The sequence below is a fragment of the Uloborus diversus genome, chromosome 1 (assembly GCF_026930045.1).
Source record: "Uloborus diversus isolate 005 chromosome 1, Udiv.v.3.1, whole genome shotgun sequence".
Lineage (NCBI taxonomy): Eukaryota > Metazoa > Arthropoda > Arachnida > Araneae > Uloboridae > Uloborus > Uloborus diversus.
In genome coordinates this window covers 12,404,158-12,419,497 of record NC_072731.1, presented here as the reverse complement: position 1 = coordinate 12,419,497, position 15,340 = coordinate 12,404,158, and the positions used below count along the sequence as shown (strand labels likewise).

General features: G+C 32.4%; 1 protein-coding gene across 2 annotated transcripts in view; it reads left to right on the top strand.

Moving 5' to 3' along the window:
• The window catches only part of LOC129227945 (transportin-1-like), a 90,616-nt gene extending 85,117 nt beyond the window's left edge, over positions 1–5,499 (top strand). For both annotated transcript variants that reach the window (XM_054862571.1, XM_054862577.1), the window contains exon 22: positions 464–5,499. The gene's annotated coding sequence lies outside the window, so the exon portion shown is untranslated. The remainder of the gene's footprint in view (positions 1–463) is intronic.
• The last annotated feature ends 9,841 nt before the right edge of the window (positions 5,500–15,340 follow it).

The window sequence follows — 15,340 nt, the reverse complement described above, 5'->3', positions numbered from 1 at the left end:
CTACTCAACAGCTACTGCAATAGTTTTTATCTCACTACTGGTAGGTAGAAGCTGAGGCTCCTCATAGTTTCTGAAAATTTCACACTGTTTTCAGAAAATTTTACTTGAGTCCACTATCATCCTTGCTGTACGTTAATGCTTGGATTTGTAAATGGTGCAGTGTCTGCATCGGTTTAGAAAAAAAATTCTAAACAGGTTAATAGTGATGTGTGATGTGCACAATTTTTTTGCGATGCATTGAACAACACTAGTTCCAGCTGTGTATTTGAATAAACCTAAAAAAGCAGAGTTAATGCTATTGCTACTAAAAATTTCTTTTCTGACACCTGAAAAATTCCTTTAAAACCTGCAAGAGTACAAGCCCCATATTTTTGGAATATTTTTTTTTATTGTGATGTGGATTGTAAGCTTGCAACTTTATTTAGCTTTTCTAAATAACATTTTGTTTGTTTTAATATTACAGAGCTTGCATTCACATCTTGAATGTTGACAAAATCTAAGAGAAGGAGAGAAAATTCTTTTGGGAGAATGGACTTCTTTGTTTGACCCTGGTATCAAATATCTTGATATGCTCTCCATCTGTTAAGAATAATGACATAGAAATTGTACAATATTTTTACTGCCTAATTGTTCAGCATTTGTTGTTGGAATCTAAGAAGGACATGTTTGAAGTTATGTGCTACATTGCCATTTTCCCCAAAGCTCGTTTCTGTGAGGATATTTTTTTGAAGGAGAATTGATTTCGGGAAAATTTGGCTGCTGCAATTATGTAATCGGAGAAATTGTAATTACCCGATATTGCAGAAATGTTTAATATAATTATCATATTTAATATATTTTTTGCTCTAAATGTTTTTGCTGAAAATATGTGCAGTAGAAACATGCCAGAAGAAAAATAATTTGACTCTTATCTTTTGGTACTCTTTATAATCTGCCAACTCTTTGTTCCAGTTCAGTTATTAAAAAGTACATATTTGAGATCTGCAAGTTAAAGTGCATCCATCACTAAACACTAAGTTTTTTAATTTATGTATCTGGTTTTAATTAGAAGTTTCTATGTTGTAGTTGGTAAACGTTCAACTGAAGAACTAAAGAAATTTTTTTGATCATTTTTTTATCATTTGAAATGTGTGACATGTACACTGAATGAGAAGAAAAAAGCCCAATACTGTTTCCTTTCCTTTTTTCTGTGTGAATCCTATATTTGTGAGAGTTGTAAAAGTGCCTTATTGTTACCCTTTAAACTTCCCAAAGTTTCAGGTAAGAAAAACAAAAATGGGAGGGTTTTGGGGTTGGGAGTTTTGCGATAAACTATTTTTAAAGTGGAATGTATGAAACAATCCAATGATATTCATCATGAAACTTCTTAGGAGTACAAAAGTGATATTAGTCTTTCATTGGTCATATTAAACTTCATCATCAAGAGTCAAACATTGCGTAATACCTCGCGAGGCAGCTTTCAAAAAGCATAGCTTGTACTTATAATGTAAAGTAATTGAACACACGGGTTGTAGAATAATCACTGTTCCTGCCTTTTCAGATTTAACTTGTATTATAGCAGCATTTTCTATTGCGACGTGTTAATATTAAAATTATAAACTGTGAAGGAACAGTGAAAAGCTGCTGAGAAGGAAATTTTTAACTTTTTAAAAGAATTGTTATAAATTTATTTTATTTCATTTTTATTTTTCATTCTTGTATTAAATCATGTTTGTATTTAGAAGTTATTAGTTTTTCTAAGAATCAGTGTATATAGCCATAAAAGTTAAATGTTAAAATGCATTGGTTATTTTATCTATTCTCAGCAGCTGCTAATTTATTATAGTTGTTAATTTTTAAAGCTGAACGGAGAAAAAGAGGGAATAATGTTTTTTATTGTTAAGGAATAAGAATTTGTGATAATATTCTGAATTTCTGTACTCTTAAATGTATCTATTTGTAAAAGTGATAGGACGCGTGGGAGGGCCAGAATGTAGGGTGGGTATTAACTCATTAACTTGATAAAGGTGACCCTTGTGTGTTGTGTTTTGCTTGTGTGGTTGTATGTATGGAGATCTTTATTGTAGGTGTGTATGCTATCTTTCACATTTAAACAGATAATTCAATCTTGTTTTTTTTCTTTCTATGTTAATGTTAAACCTTCTCTTCATGTTTTGTTCTTGAGTGTTGCAATCCAACAATGTAACGATAGACTTAATTTGAATTCCAAATTGTTACTTCTGATGTGCATTTTAGATTATTGTAACTTAAATGTTTTGTTCGATATCTCATGAAAAGCAAGTTCAATGTAAATGCCATAGAATGTATATTTGACAAAGAAATACAGCATAAATTTTGTTAAATATAAATGCTCTTAAAAATTGTTTTTTGCGAGTTACTTTTTTGTAAAATGTTATAAAATTTTATTGTAACATGTAGTAATATGTTTAAAAAATGTTCTAAATATGTGTGTCTTTTTTTTTTTTTTTTTGTTTTTTGTTTTATTTTGTTCTAATTAAAATCTAAAATGTATATATATGTTAAAAAATGATATTTTTATTTTATTTTTTTATACACTATTTTTGAATTTTTGCTCAAAAAATATTTAATTTAATAGGAATTCTGGTTCAAATTTCATTCTAGTTGCGTTTTGTGTTCGAAGATCTGATTTAATGCATTACTTGCCAATTTTTACTCTGATCACAGAGAAATTGTTAAGATATCGTAACACAATAGCATATCAGTTGTGAATTGTCTATTCAAAAATAAATTGGGTGATCAGTGAAAAAATAACTGCATGGTGTTACAGGATTCGTACAACCTCTTTGTTTTTAGGGAGAAAATTTAGACTCTTTCAATTTTTGAATTCGCAGAAACCCTTGGTGTCACAGTTAGCATATTTTCATTAACGAATAGAGTTTAATACTGTGTAAAATGTTATTTTAGCTTAATCACTATCATGAAGAAAAGGCTCTTTCTACCATTATGTCTGAAGGTTAAATAAAATACTCTGTCCTAGTAAATGAAGACCATTTAAAAATTCATCTTTGACATTTGTTCAGTGTTTTGAAGTTTCACTGCATTTGTAGAAAGATGCATTGAAGCATCTTAGTATTTGTGGGTGATACATATTTTATCTTACTGAATGATTTATGCAAGATTTGTCGTACTCATTTTAATGTGTTTCAGTTTGGTTTGCTCTGAGTCGAATTTTTGAAATTAGCTCACAAATTTTCACTGCGTCAATTGTTTGAGAATTTGCATATCTGCAATTTGGCATTTCTAGCACATTCCATGCAGTCTAGCTTTTACTGTAAATGAAACCAAAAATTAACCATTAGATACTATGAATTGCATCAGTTTATGTACTTTTTCCCCTTTTGAATTTGGTGAATTGAACTGAAATCAGGGAATAGTACAAATTTCATCTACTGTTTATAATTTTTTATTTTTGGGTTTGCCTGTGGTATAAATCAATTCTCTGTTCATACATTTCAAATTTTTAATACAAAATTTCCCAATGCATAAGCATATACCACATTTTCAACTTTTATTTTTGTCACTTTAGAACTTGGTTTTTATCTCTGCGAATAAGTACGAATCCTGTATTAGTCGCAGGCGATATTCAACTTTTCTTTTTCATCCTGTAATGAATCACTTTGTGTTTTAATCCAAAATTAAGAATAATTAATATGTTGTTTAGATAATTTAGGAAAATATTTAAAACAAATTTCATTACATATAAATAATTTATTTCCAAAATATCTTTCTATAAAATTATATACTTTTCACCTGTAAAAGTGCACTCATAGTTCAAATTAGTTTATATGACACTAGTTTAAATTTTTCTGTTTTTTTCTTCAAAAATTGAATTGTTTTAAAATAGATTGATTTTTCCAAGCAATACATTATTGCTTGCATATACAATTTGCAGCATATGCATTTTAATGGTAGTGACAGAAGAGATATGTCTTTACATTTTGCTAGGAATGAAGTTTGAAATATTAAAACTAAAATGAAACACCTTAGCAGCTTTATATATACATTTGTGTATATAAGTTTTTTTTTTGATCTTATTCTATGCTTTGAACTTACTTTCTCACTCTTAAAATTAAACAATTCAGTTAATTTTTAAATGAACATTATTTTCATCCATTTAAAAAGAAAATGCATTTTATAGTTAGCTTGAAAGTATGAAACTAAACTTCATAGTACATTTACTTGAAGGTTTTAAAAAACATATATTTACCCCATTGTTTTTTCCTCCCTAAGCAATACTAATGTGCTAGCAATGTTTTTGCAAATAACTAATAGCTTTTATACATGTTCCAGTCACCTAGCAGGTATAAAAAGGTACTTACAGTATGATTAAAGTTCCTTTATTTATGTTAAATTATTTCTGAATCTGTTTTCCACCTTGTGTTGTTTTTCCTTCACTTGTTAAGTGCAATTTTTTTTTCTTTTTTGCGTTAAGTCATTAACTATGATTAAGTTAAAGTGAACATGAAATGACTTTTAATTGTAAAGATTTTTTATATATAGAATTATCATTCACACATTATTTTTTTATCATTTTTTAAAGCTGTGATTTTTCTTAACTTTTTGTACAATTGTGTATTGTTTTATTTTTTTAATTTAGTAGTTTTCGCGTTGTTGATTTCTGTGTAGACAAAGATTCATGTTAGGTGAAGATTGCATCATGGTCTGACAAAAGAATTATTTTTATGTGGTGCCAAATTATAATTCATTTTAAAGCTTTAAATTTAGAGAAGTTAAACTTTTTTTCTTTTTCTCTTGTGGATAAATTATAATTCCAGACTGTAACACAATGGTAGCATTCTTCTTTTGTGTCAGGTGATACACATTTTGGTGCATTATTTAGGTCCTAGTCAGATTTTTATTTAACTATTACTGCCACAAATGATTAAGTTTAATGCACTTGTAAAGTGATATGAAATGAAATTTTTTTTTTAGTAGAAAATTCGTAGTGAAGTTATATAAAAAAATCCTAGTTGTTATACCCAATAGTGAGTTTCTTAAATCTGTTTTGTTTTGTAACAACTGTCGTCAAAATGTGCAGTACTTAATGTAAGAATAATTTTTAAGAAATGATGTTTGATTGTATACTTGTATTAGTCTCAATATCGACATGCTTTTAACTTTGTACCTTTGGTAAATTTAAATTGCTCAAACATTTTGATGTCTCAGAATCTTGAACTTTGCTTAGCTTAATGTAATTTTTTTTTCCCTGCCATATTGATGTGTAGTGCTGTTGATTAACTGTTCATTCTATGATTTGATTAAATCCCATAAAAATTCCTTTACATATAAAAACCAGTAATTTGTGCCATTTGTTTTTTAATTTCTCTAATTTCTGATACAACTTCAAAGCCAAGTATTGGGATCATATATTTTCATTCCCCTTTGAAAACTATTCCCCTCCCCCATATTTTCAGTTACTTCAGTGGGTAAAAATTTGTATCTTTTTGCTCATTTATGCTGAATAAATCTGGTGCACGAGGCTTGCATTTTCTTATTTAATTATTGTGTAACTTTTAATTTCTTCTAAATGCAGGATTTTAATGATTTTGAAACACATCTACCATTTAATGGTAGATGTGTTTCAAAAACAATGATTGTCAACTAAAAATCTCTTTGTTAATCTTTTTTTTTTTTTTTTGCATCTCTGTTTGAATACTAGGAAAAGTAGTGAAACTTTTTCAATAACTAGCCTTAATTTGTCATACAGATTCTTTAAAAAACGTCGCTCAGAGGGCCGGTTGTCAAGTTTTTATATCCTGACTTACAGGAAAAGTTTCTGATGTGTATGAAATACCATTTTGGTTCAGAAGGTTCAATTGAATTCTTCTCCTTTTTTAATGAGCTGAAATAACTTTTTTTAAAAATAGGTTGCTTGGCAATGTTGGCTAAAACAAATAACTGCATTGTTACTTAAAAACAAGAATTTCCTCTGTACTGAAAATATAAATGATGAAAACTTTTAAAAGCAGGAAACTTGCAAAAGAAAGCTTGACACGTACTGGTTGTCCTCACCTGGAAAGTCATAAATTTCGAATGTGATCAAAGAATGGAAAATCATGATTTTCAACAAAGAATGCTCAAAAATCATGGAAACTGACAACTGGTCATGGATTTTCAGTTTAAGAACATGCATATTTATCTAATTCATGGGTGCAAGACCTTCCGTCTTTGACAAAATTTCCAAGACTGAGGATGGGACGGAAAGAAATTTGATGACTTTCCTTCAGTTTTTACTCAAAAAAGAAAAATAGAGTATTTGAAATCGAGTTGCTTTAATATTACTGGACCGTTCCATTACCATGAATTTACATCGACACTCTCGAGTTTCCCCCATGGGCTTGTTTTGTTTGCAACATAGTTTTGGTGGAGCAGCTTTTATGACTGCGCCATTTGACTTTTTTTAGGTTGCTCTGTTATTTCCAACTCACTGCATTGCAAACTGCAGATTTGCTCTCTATTCTCCCTGATTTATCGAATTAATCATTTCTATTTGAAAATTTAGCCTTTTTTCTTTCTATTAAATAGCATCCTTTCGGTTTTTTCCCATTTGCGTTTTTTTTTTTTGCAAACTTTACACGCATAAATGAAAATTATGTGCGCTCTTAAAATGTCTTTGAGTTGAATCTGAATCACTGATTGAGAGTGATTGCTGACAGGATGAAATGTTTACGCCACAGCAAAGCGCGTCCACATACCAGGCAAAACGGGAACTATCAAGGACTATAAAGATCGTAATGAAAATTGGAATTTTGGAAAGAATTTGTGGAAAATTTCAAGCTGGTTTGAAACACCGATGGATAACTGTTCCTGCATTTTTGACATGTTTCTGGTAAAATATTCTAAGACTTGAGGAATTACAAAATTCCGATGTCTTTCAATCTAACACTCGCTAGAATGGAAATATGGTGGGGGGGGGGGAGAAGGAAACGAGAAAAATAACGGCAGCATGAATTTGCGAAAAAAAGCTGCTCTTGCAAAGTGGGTAAGTTCACAAATTAACCCACGATACTTAGGTCTTAAAACGTTTGTATCTTGGACAATCTAAGAGGGGGAGGGGGCTACTCCAGGGCTCCAGAATAAAATATCGAGAAACTGAATTGAGAGTCATTTTTGAAGCTAAGAGTGGTTTGGGATTTTTCCTCTGCAAACTCTTAAAATTTAAAAGTCAAAAAATGTTTAGGCTGTCATTAATGATGTAAAAGTGGGGGAAGGGGAGGTTTTTAAAAAAATGAAAAGTGGAGTCTTAAAAACAAGTTTAGTCAATCTTTGGTGAATTGATGAGAGATGAATTGGTGTTCTAACCTGAAAATGTTTTGTAGCTTATGTATTAAAAACTATTTGAGGCTATACTTAAATTTCTTAAGAGAAAGGGAATTTGGGACCCTGTCTCGATAAGTGTTTGTCATTGAAGTCAACTTTTAGGCTGTCTTTGGCAATGTTAAGGGGGGGGGGCGGCTCTCTTTAGGTGAAAATCCGAAACTGGAGTCTTAAAAGAGCAACTTAAGACCGCCTTGGGGTTCGGGTCCCTCTTCCCCGAAAAATATTCAAGCTGAAGTATTTACAACTCAGCTTTAGGTAATCTCTCTGTAACTCTCTAAATATCACCAACAATGGCCTGTTGAAACCAGAATTAAAAAAATAAATAAAAAAAGTCGCCAAATTTGTCGCCAAGTTGGCAACAAAACTTGGCGATCAAAAGACTGGCGATATATCGCCAAGTGTCTGCCAAATTATAACACCACTTGAGTTTGCATCGAAATTAACAATGAATTCCCTCCAAAAAGGTGCAAAAGACCCCTTTAGAAACACCCGAATGCAACCAAAAGGGAAGGTGCACAACTAGATCCCACTAGCAGACTACGTACCAAATTTCAACTTTCTAGGATATGCCGTTCTTGAGTTATGCGACATACATTCACTCATACGTGCATACAGACGTCACGAGAAAACTCGTAATTAACTCGGGAAACTTCAAAATGGATATTTCGGGCGTCTATACATTCTTAGGTACATATGTAAGTGTGGTCGGGTCAAAAAAAAACTCAATTATCATTTGGGGGTGAGCAAAATGGAAATGAAGGCCTATTTTTGAGTGAAAATTTTTTCGCGAATACAATACTTCCTTTTTCGTAAAAGGAAGTAAAAAGCACTAATAACAAGAAAGTTCTCATAAGCCCCCCACTTGCCCCCTATATGGGCGCCCTTGTCTTAAATTGATGAAGATTTTGGAAATGAAATTGCTGTAAAGAGTTAATTAAGGAGGCTTAGAACATTTATAGAATACAGAAATAAGGGAATTTTCAATGGTAAAACTTTTCAAGTCCCAAAATGTTGCAAAAATCAAATTTGGAAATATTTTTAAATGTTTGTAACCTTGCCTTAAGTTTTGGCGGCAATATGTCTGGTAATGTCCGGTAAAGTAATTATGTTTAACTTTAATTTATATATATTTTTCTGATTATTTATTTTAAACTTATTTTAGTAATGTCAAAAACATTGCTAGTCACAGATTATTCAGAAAACTACTAGCTTTAAAAATAATAATGATAGTAATGGAGTTTTAGATTCATTACTTATTTATAAAATAAAATATTTGTTTAAAAAATTCAAAATAAAAGAAATAAAAATCAAGCTTAACTGTTTGCTTTTCACCAGTAGTTTTTCATAATTCTGCATATTCGAAGCTTCTTTTATTTTCAGAATCATTTTGCAATTAAAATGTTTTTTGAATATTTTTAATGATTGAAAAATTGTGTATCATATCGGATTTTTCACAGGAAAAATAAGTTTTACAGTAGGTGTATGAAATTGAAAGCCTTTTTTTTAATATCAAATTTGTCTTAAATACAGGTGCTTCTGCCCCAGAAAGTTTTAAGGATTTGTAGTCTTGAAAATGCATTTTTGACGATCTTTGGTAATGTTAGAGGCAGAAGAGGCATGAGGGTAATTGCAAAACTGCAATTGTTATATCTCTAATTATATTAATAAAAGGGCGGTTCGGGAGCTCGCTAACGAATTTTTTAAAAATTGTAGCGCTAAAAACGGAGTTTTAGGAGATTTTTGGCGATGTTAAAGGATGGAGAGATTCCAGGTCCTTTGTGTGTGACACCGCAAATTTTCTTAATTTGTAGTTTTAAAAATGCATTTTCGACAACTTTTGGTAGTGTAAAGAGAGGTTCAGTGGCACTCCCCTGGTCCTTTTTTGAAATTGAATCTTTTAAAATGCAATTGTGTGTGTATATCACCTATTACGCTACAAGATCACCTATTACGCTTCGGGGCTCTCCCCCCGAAAACTTTCGAAATTACAGTTGCAAAAACGCAGTTTTAAACGATCTTTGGTAATGTTAGGGAAAAAAGAGATTGTGTCAAAATCCCTGGGAAATTTTTTGAAACTGAAATCTTCAGAATACAATAGTAAGACCATCTTTGGTAGCGTTAAAAGGACCAGCAATCTTTCCCAATTGAAGCTCTAAAAATGTAATTTTGGTTGACTTTCAATGATGTTAAGGGGAGGAGTTTTCGTAAGCTTTCCTCAAGAAAATTTTAGAAATTTTTAAGCCATGAAAACTAAATTGAAGACTCTTTATTGATTTCGGCGAGACGGGGGGGAGGGGACATTCTCCCAAAATTTTTTGAAGTTACCTTCAAAATGCAGGTTTTAGAACATCTTCGATAATGTTAGTGTGAAGAGGGATTTGGAAGCTCTTCAACGGAAATTTTTTCGAAATTGAAGCCCTTAAAATGAAAGTTTAAACGATCTTTGATATTGGGGGGGGGGGGGGGTAGGGAATCTTGAATATTTCCTGATTGAAGTGCGAAAGACAATTTTTGACAGCTTTTTTTTATAGCATTCAAAATTTTAGAAATTTCGAGCCCCCCCCCCCCCCCCCCCCCCTCTGGCTATGGCCTAGTCTGCACATATTTGAGGATTGCAACTACCCCTTCTTTCGATGCAAACAAACGGAGCGTACGGGCAAAAAATCATCCAACAAAAGTCAAGAGTGCTTCTTTTTCAATCTGTAAATTAATTTTTTTCTTGCGTTGAAAACTCTTGGTAATTCTAGAACTAGAGAACTTGCAACAGCTCCCTCGTAGTTTCCAAAAAACAATTTCGATCTTCAGAAAAAAAAAATCGAGTTTATTATCACCCCTGCAATGAAAATGAGTTATTTCCATTTTCTGCGACCAAAAATTACCTATTATGCTCCAATTCTTTAAAAGTAAGGAAAAAGGGAACTGAGTTGTTTGTATCGTTGGGGTTTAAGGATCTTTAACCTTCAAAATTTTCGATTTTCTGGAAAAAATATACGCTATGCATATGTTAATTCCCGAACAATCAGATACCTTATTTATTACCATGCGCCAAAAACTTTTCAAGTTATCGTAAACATGTGTAAACTTTCCCCATAGAGATTTATGTTAACAGCAGCTGTTTAGGCTTCTTTTTCTCATGTGCCGGTTTCTTCGGTTTTCTCGTTTTGTGCGCATGATATCTCAGAAAGTTTGATATATATTTCCGTAAAACTTTTCATGCATGTTTGTGTAGTTTATTTTTATGATTTTAACCTAAATTTTAACTAAAAATGAAAGTTAATAAAAAAAAATATTTTTGCCCAACATTTTATAAATTTTCGATATTAATTTATAAAATTTCAAAAAAAAAATAAATAACTAATTTTTAGAAAAATAACTAAACTTAGGTTCAGGTCATAAATATAAACCAGATAAACATACATTAAAAATTTTACGGAAATATATAAGAAACTTTATGAGAAATCATGCGCGCAAAACGAGAAACCCGAAGAAACCGGCACCTGAGCTGTTAACATAAATATCTACGGGGAGAGGTTACGCATTTTTATGATAACTTGAAAAGTTTTTTGCGTTTCGTAATAAATAAGGTATCAAATTGTTCAGAATTAAAATATGCGTGACATATATTTTTTCCAGAAGTCAGAGAGTGCTGGGGCTCTCTCCAGAAAAGTTTCGACTTTGAGGGTCAAAAAGCACTTTCAGGCTATCATTAGTTATATTAGGGAGGAATGGGGATGTCTTGGTAATATTTCAAAATTAAAACCTCGGAGACGCAGTTTTAGACTATCTTCAGTGACGTTAGTGGATCCAGCAGCTTCTCTCCGGAAATTAATCAACATTGAAGTCTTAAAAATTCAATCGTAAGGAAGCTTTGGTGATGCTTTTGAGCTATAAGGTCAGAAAGGGAGAGGGTTAGTTGACTGAAATTGAAGTCCTAAAAACGCTATTTTAGGTTATGTTTTGTCAAGTTAGAGGAGAAGCTACGGGTAAGCGGCTCTCCTCCGGATATTTTTCGAAGTTTAAGTTCTATAGGGCAACTTTAAGTTATCTTTGCTATCATTAAAAAAGGGCGTATAGATCGGGGACTCTCCCCCTAATATTTTTTGAAATTAGTGGTCTAAAAACAATTTTAGGCTCTTTTTGGTCTCATCAAGGAGGTTATAGCCACATTTTGAATCTACGCTTTGGTGCCACTTGAATTTGCCGCCAACCCAGAAGCTGTCGCCCGATGCAAGGGTGGCTACTTCTGATCCGGATCTATAGGCTTGCCTGGGATCCGGCAATACTCACTGTATGGTCCATAAAGTCTCTGCTAAAAGAGTGCGAGAAGTTTATGCTCGATTATTTTATGCTCAACGGAGGCGCCTGCATTGCTTCTTATAGCAAGAAGGGCACACATGTTCTTATGCAGGCGAGCCAGTTCGAGCCTGCCTTTACATAGGAAAGGAATCGTAAAAAAAGTTTTTCCTCCCAATTTTGGCCTAAATTTTTATATTACTTACTCTCCCGAATCAATATTGCCAGGATCAACGATCCACCATTCTTATATCATACTTCAACTCGCATCCAAACATATTTTGATTTTATCGACTGTCAGAAACAAAAAACTTTTTAAAAATTATTGAATAGCTACTTAGCATTAGTTAATAAAATAAAATTATCAATAACAAATACTGAATTAAAATACCGGAAAGCACAAGAATGAATGCATTTACTTTTTCTCATAATTAAGAATAAAAGCAGCGATTTTTCCATTTATTAAATCTGAAATTATTGTTACATTAGCTTGGAATTATATTACGTACTACATACATAGGATTTTAGTCAATCAAAAAAACACTTATAGCAGCTTTCTGAAGAAAATTATGGTATGGCAGAAACTTACTGAATCAAAGTATTTTTTTTTTTTACACGTTTTTTTTTTATAAGTTTGTAAAATTTCTTGCTCTTTGGAAAGTAGAAAGCAAAGAATGCAGTAAAAAAGATTTTATGCTTTTCAAGTTCTGTAACGAATAGCAAGAGGCGCTGTTTCTACATAATTTCTGAAGTCATCAAGATAATTTTTTCTCGAAGCTCGTGTAACCAATGCATGTTAATACATTTTTCTTTGAATGTAAATATTTTTTATTCAAACACGTTTTGTTAATTAAAAGTGGTCGGAAATAAATAAGTTATGTTTGCTAAAGCACTTTGACGGAAAAATCATTTTCGTCAGAAGTTCACATTATTTGCAGTGAATTTCATTCAAGGGGTTATGTCTCATGATCTGCTTTGACTTCAAAAATGACAATTGTTCTCATAATAATGCTCAAAAAAAGTTAAAAGTGACCTGAAATACATCTCGCATCAGTCAAACATCTCTCGGAAGTCATATCTAATGCCGAGAATTTCTTTTCTAAGCGTACTTTCGTTAAGACACGTATTTCGATGGAATATGATGTAACTTGTATATTTTCTCCTAAAGTGATGCCTAACGGATGGTGGCAGCTGCATTAAAAGCTTTTCGAGTAGAAAATTTTAATCTTGAAATCTGATTTAATAAACTGACAGTTTAAGCTTTTATACAGACTTGGGGAATTATTTCTTTACTGTGCTGCTCCTATTAGATGACAGGGTTCTATAGATGCATAAGTAGAAATAAAAAATTTGTAAGCTCAGTTTTTTTTTTCAATCTTATAGTGCAGCTTAAAAGTTTGCCATGTAATGTTCTATCAACAGTAAAAAATATCCAAAGTAAAAACTATTTTAAAGGTTTTTTTTTTGAGTAATCACGATTGCTTATTGTCCTCACTTGACCGTCTTTGTCCGGTTCCTTTTACAGCTTGGACCAGGGGCCTCTGCAGCACCACCGCCCACCGTCCTCTGCAGGCGCGGCTCCTGCGGTCCTGAGCTATCCACTTCTGCTGGTCGGAGGCGTCCATGTCCTACACACACACTCACACATGCCTACATGCACGCACACAAGCCTACACACACACACACACACAACTATGCACACGTAACCGCCCAGGAGGAGGGGCTGGCTTGGGGGGACAGGAGCCGTTTCTAGAAACAATAACTCCAATGAGTAGGGTCCTGTCGCAGTTCGTGATTGCGAAAAATATAATTTGAATTCAAGATTTCAGAATTTAAATTAATTTTCTTTTTTTATTCATTTAAGTTACATAGACTAAACTTATACAAATATTTTAGCGGAACAGATGCAAAATGTGTAACACCTACTTTGCAATTTAAAATGCTCAGTAAATAATTCAAATATCAGAAGAGCCTTTTTTTTTTAAACACAAGAAAGCAATTGTCACGCAAAAGTAGAATACTTTTCAAATTTCGCTCATTTGTATTTGAGATCTCATGTACTTCCGTCTAATGAGAAACTGAGCGTCAAAATTGTCAAATGTTAATGGCAATCCACCGACAGAGATGCCAAATGAAAGAGTGCATACCAGTCAGGGGGCACTAGGTCTGCACATTGTGAAAAGCTAATAGGCATCCTCAATTTGAAAAAATGAGCATCCAGCATTCATTTAAATTTTGATGTTTTGATTTCAAATTATGTTTTTCCTCAATCACGAACTGCGATAGGACCTTACTCGTTGGGTTTCACATTTCTACAAATGGAATGGAAATGACCAAGAAATGTGCACCCGTCAGATTGTGATTGGTAATTTTCTAGGATGGGTAATACGAGGCATATCCATAAAAAAAGAAATTGTGAGTAGGACGCGGTAATAAAGATTTTATGGTCGATATCCACCATTACACTTATCATCAAGATTTTGTACAGCGTTTAACGTAATATATTTTTAATTCTTCTTAATCTTAAATGATGGGAACTAGCAAACTGGAAATTTTGTATTCGGCTGAAGGATTGCTCTTTTAGTTCACCTATATACGTTTTTTTTTTCCTGAAAAAAAAAAAAAAAAAGTTTTTGTAATGTTAAGTCTGCATGAGTTAAGCCCTGAAATAATATGAATAAAACCAAAACGCAGACAATGAGGCCGAGCTTCCCTAATTTCATAGGTTAATCGGGCCCTGACAAGAAGTCGCACTATAAATTTAGCTCAAGTGCGCTCTTACGACGATATTATCTTTGTTTTGGAAAAGAAAATGGGTCATTCCATGTCGAGCGATCCAACGTGTTTCAGGAAGTTCATACCAGCTCATTTCAAGCATAGTCATGTTTACTTACTATTTACTAGACCATCACCAGTAAGTAATGTAACCCCATGTTTAAATAAATTCGCAACTCCAGCAAATTATAGGGGGCACTGCAGCCACGGTCTAAAGGCGGATGAAAAAGGTAAAACAAGCACATGCCGTATCGTAGAAAATGCTAATAAGCCTAGTAATTGTTTTTTGTAGGGATGATTTTTTTGCTTCATTCTTTTTAAATTAATTTTTTAAGTCTTGTGGACATTCTGACCTACGTAGAAAGAAATGAGAATCCAAGAAGCATTACTAAACGTCATAAATTAATGCAAAATACGTAGCTCGTAGTTCTAAGCAGCCATTTCCACAATGTTGAATTCGATATTTATCAATTCTTGATGGAACTACATTTTCAGTGCGGCCATAAGACTGACAAGAATAACAATTAATGCTAGATGATTTAATTATATGACATTAAGAATTATTATCAAAAGAAGATGATACTTCTTTGCCCTGCTTGGCTAGCGTTAATGGTTTTGCATTTGTAGCTGAGTTACTTTTCTCAAATTGCCGAATCAGTTAAATTAAAATTTTTCTGTTTCGTATGTTTCTAATTTCTGAATTATGATTTAACTCTGTCATGCTATGCGAATCATCAACAAAATTCTCACGGATATATGGTGGTAGTTTTCTTTTTAATTGATCTATGTACTATTATTTCTTTTAACTTTTCGAATTCTGTAATCTTTCTACAATTTTATTCAACTCATGATAAAAAATAAAAATTGTTTCACTGACATGCGAAATCTCGCCAAAAGTTCTTTGCTTGCACAATACTCAAACTATAACCCT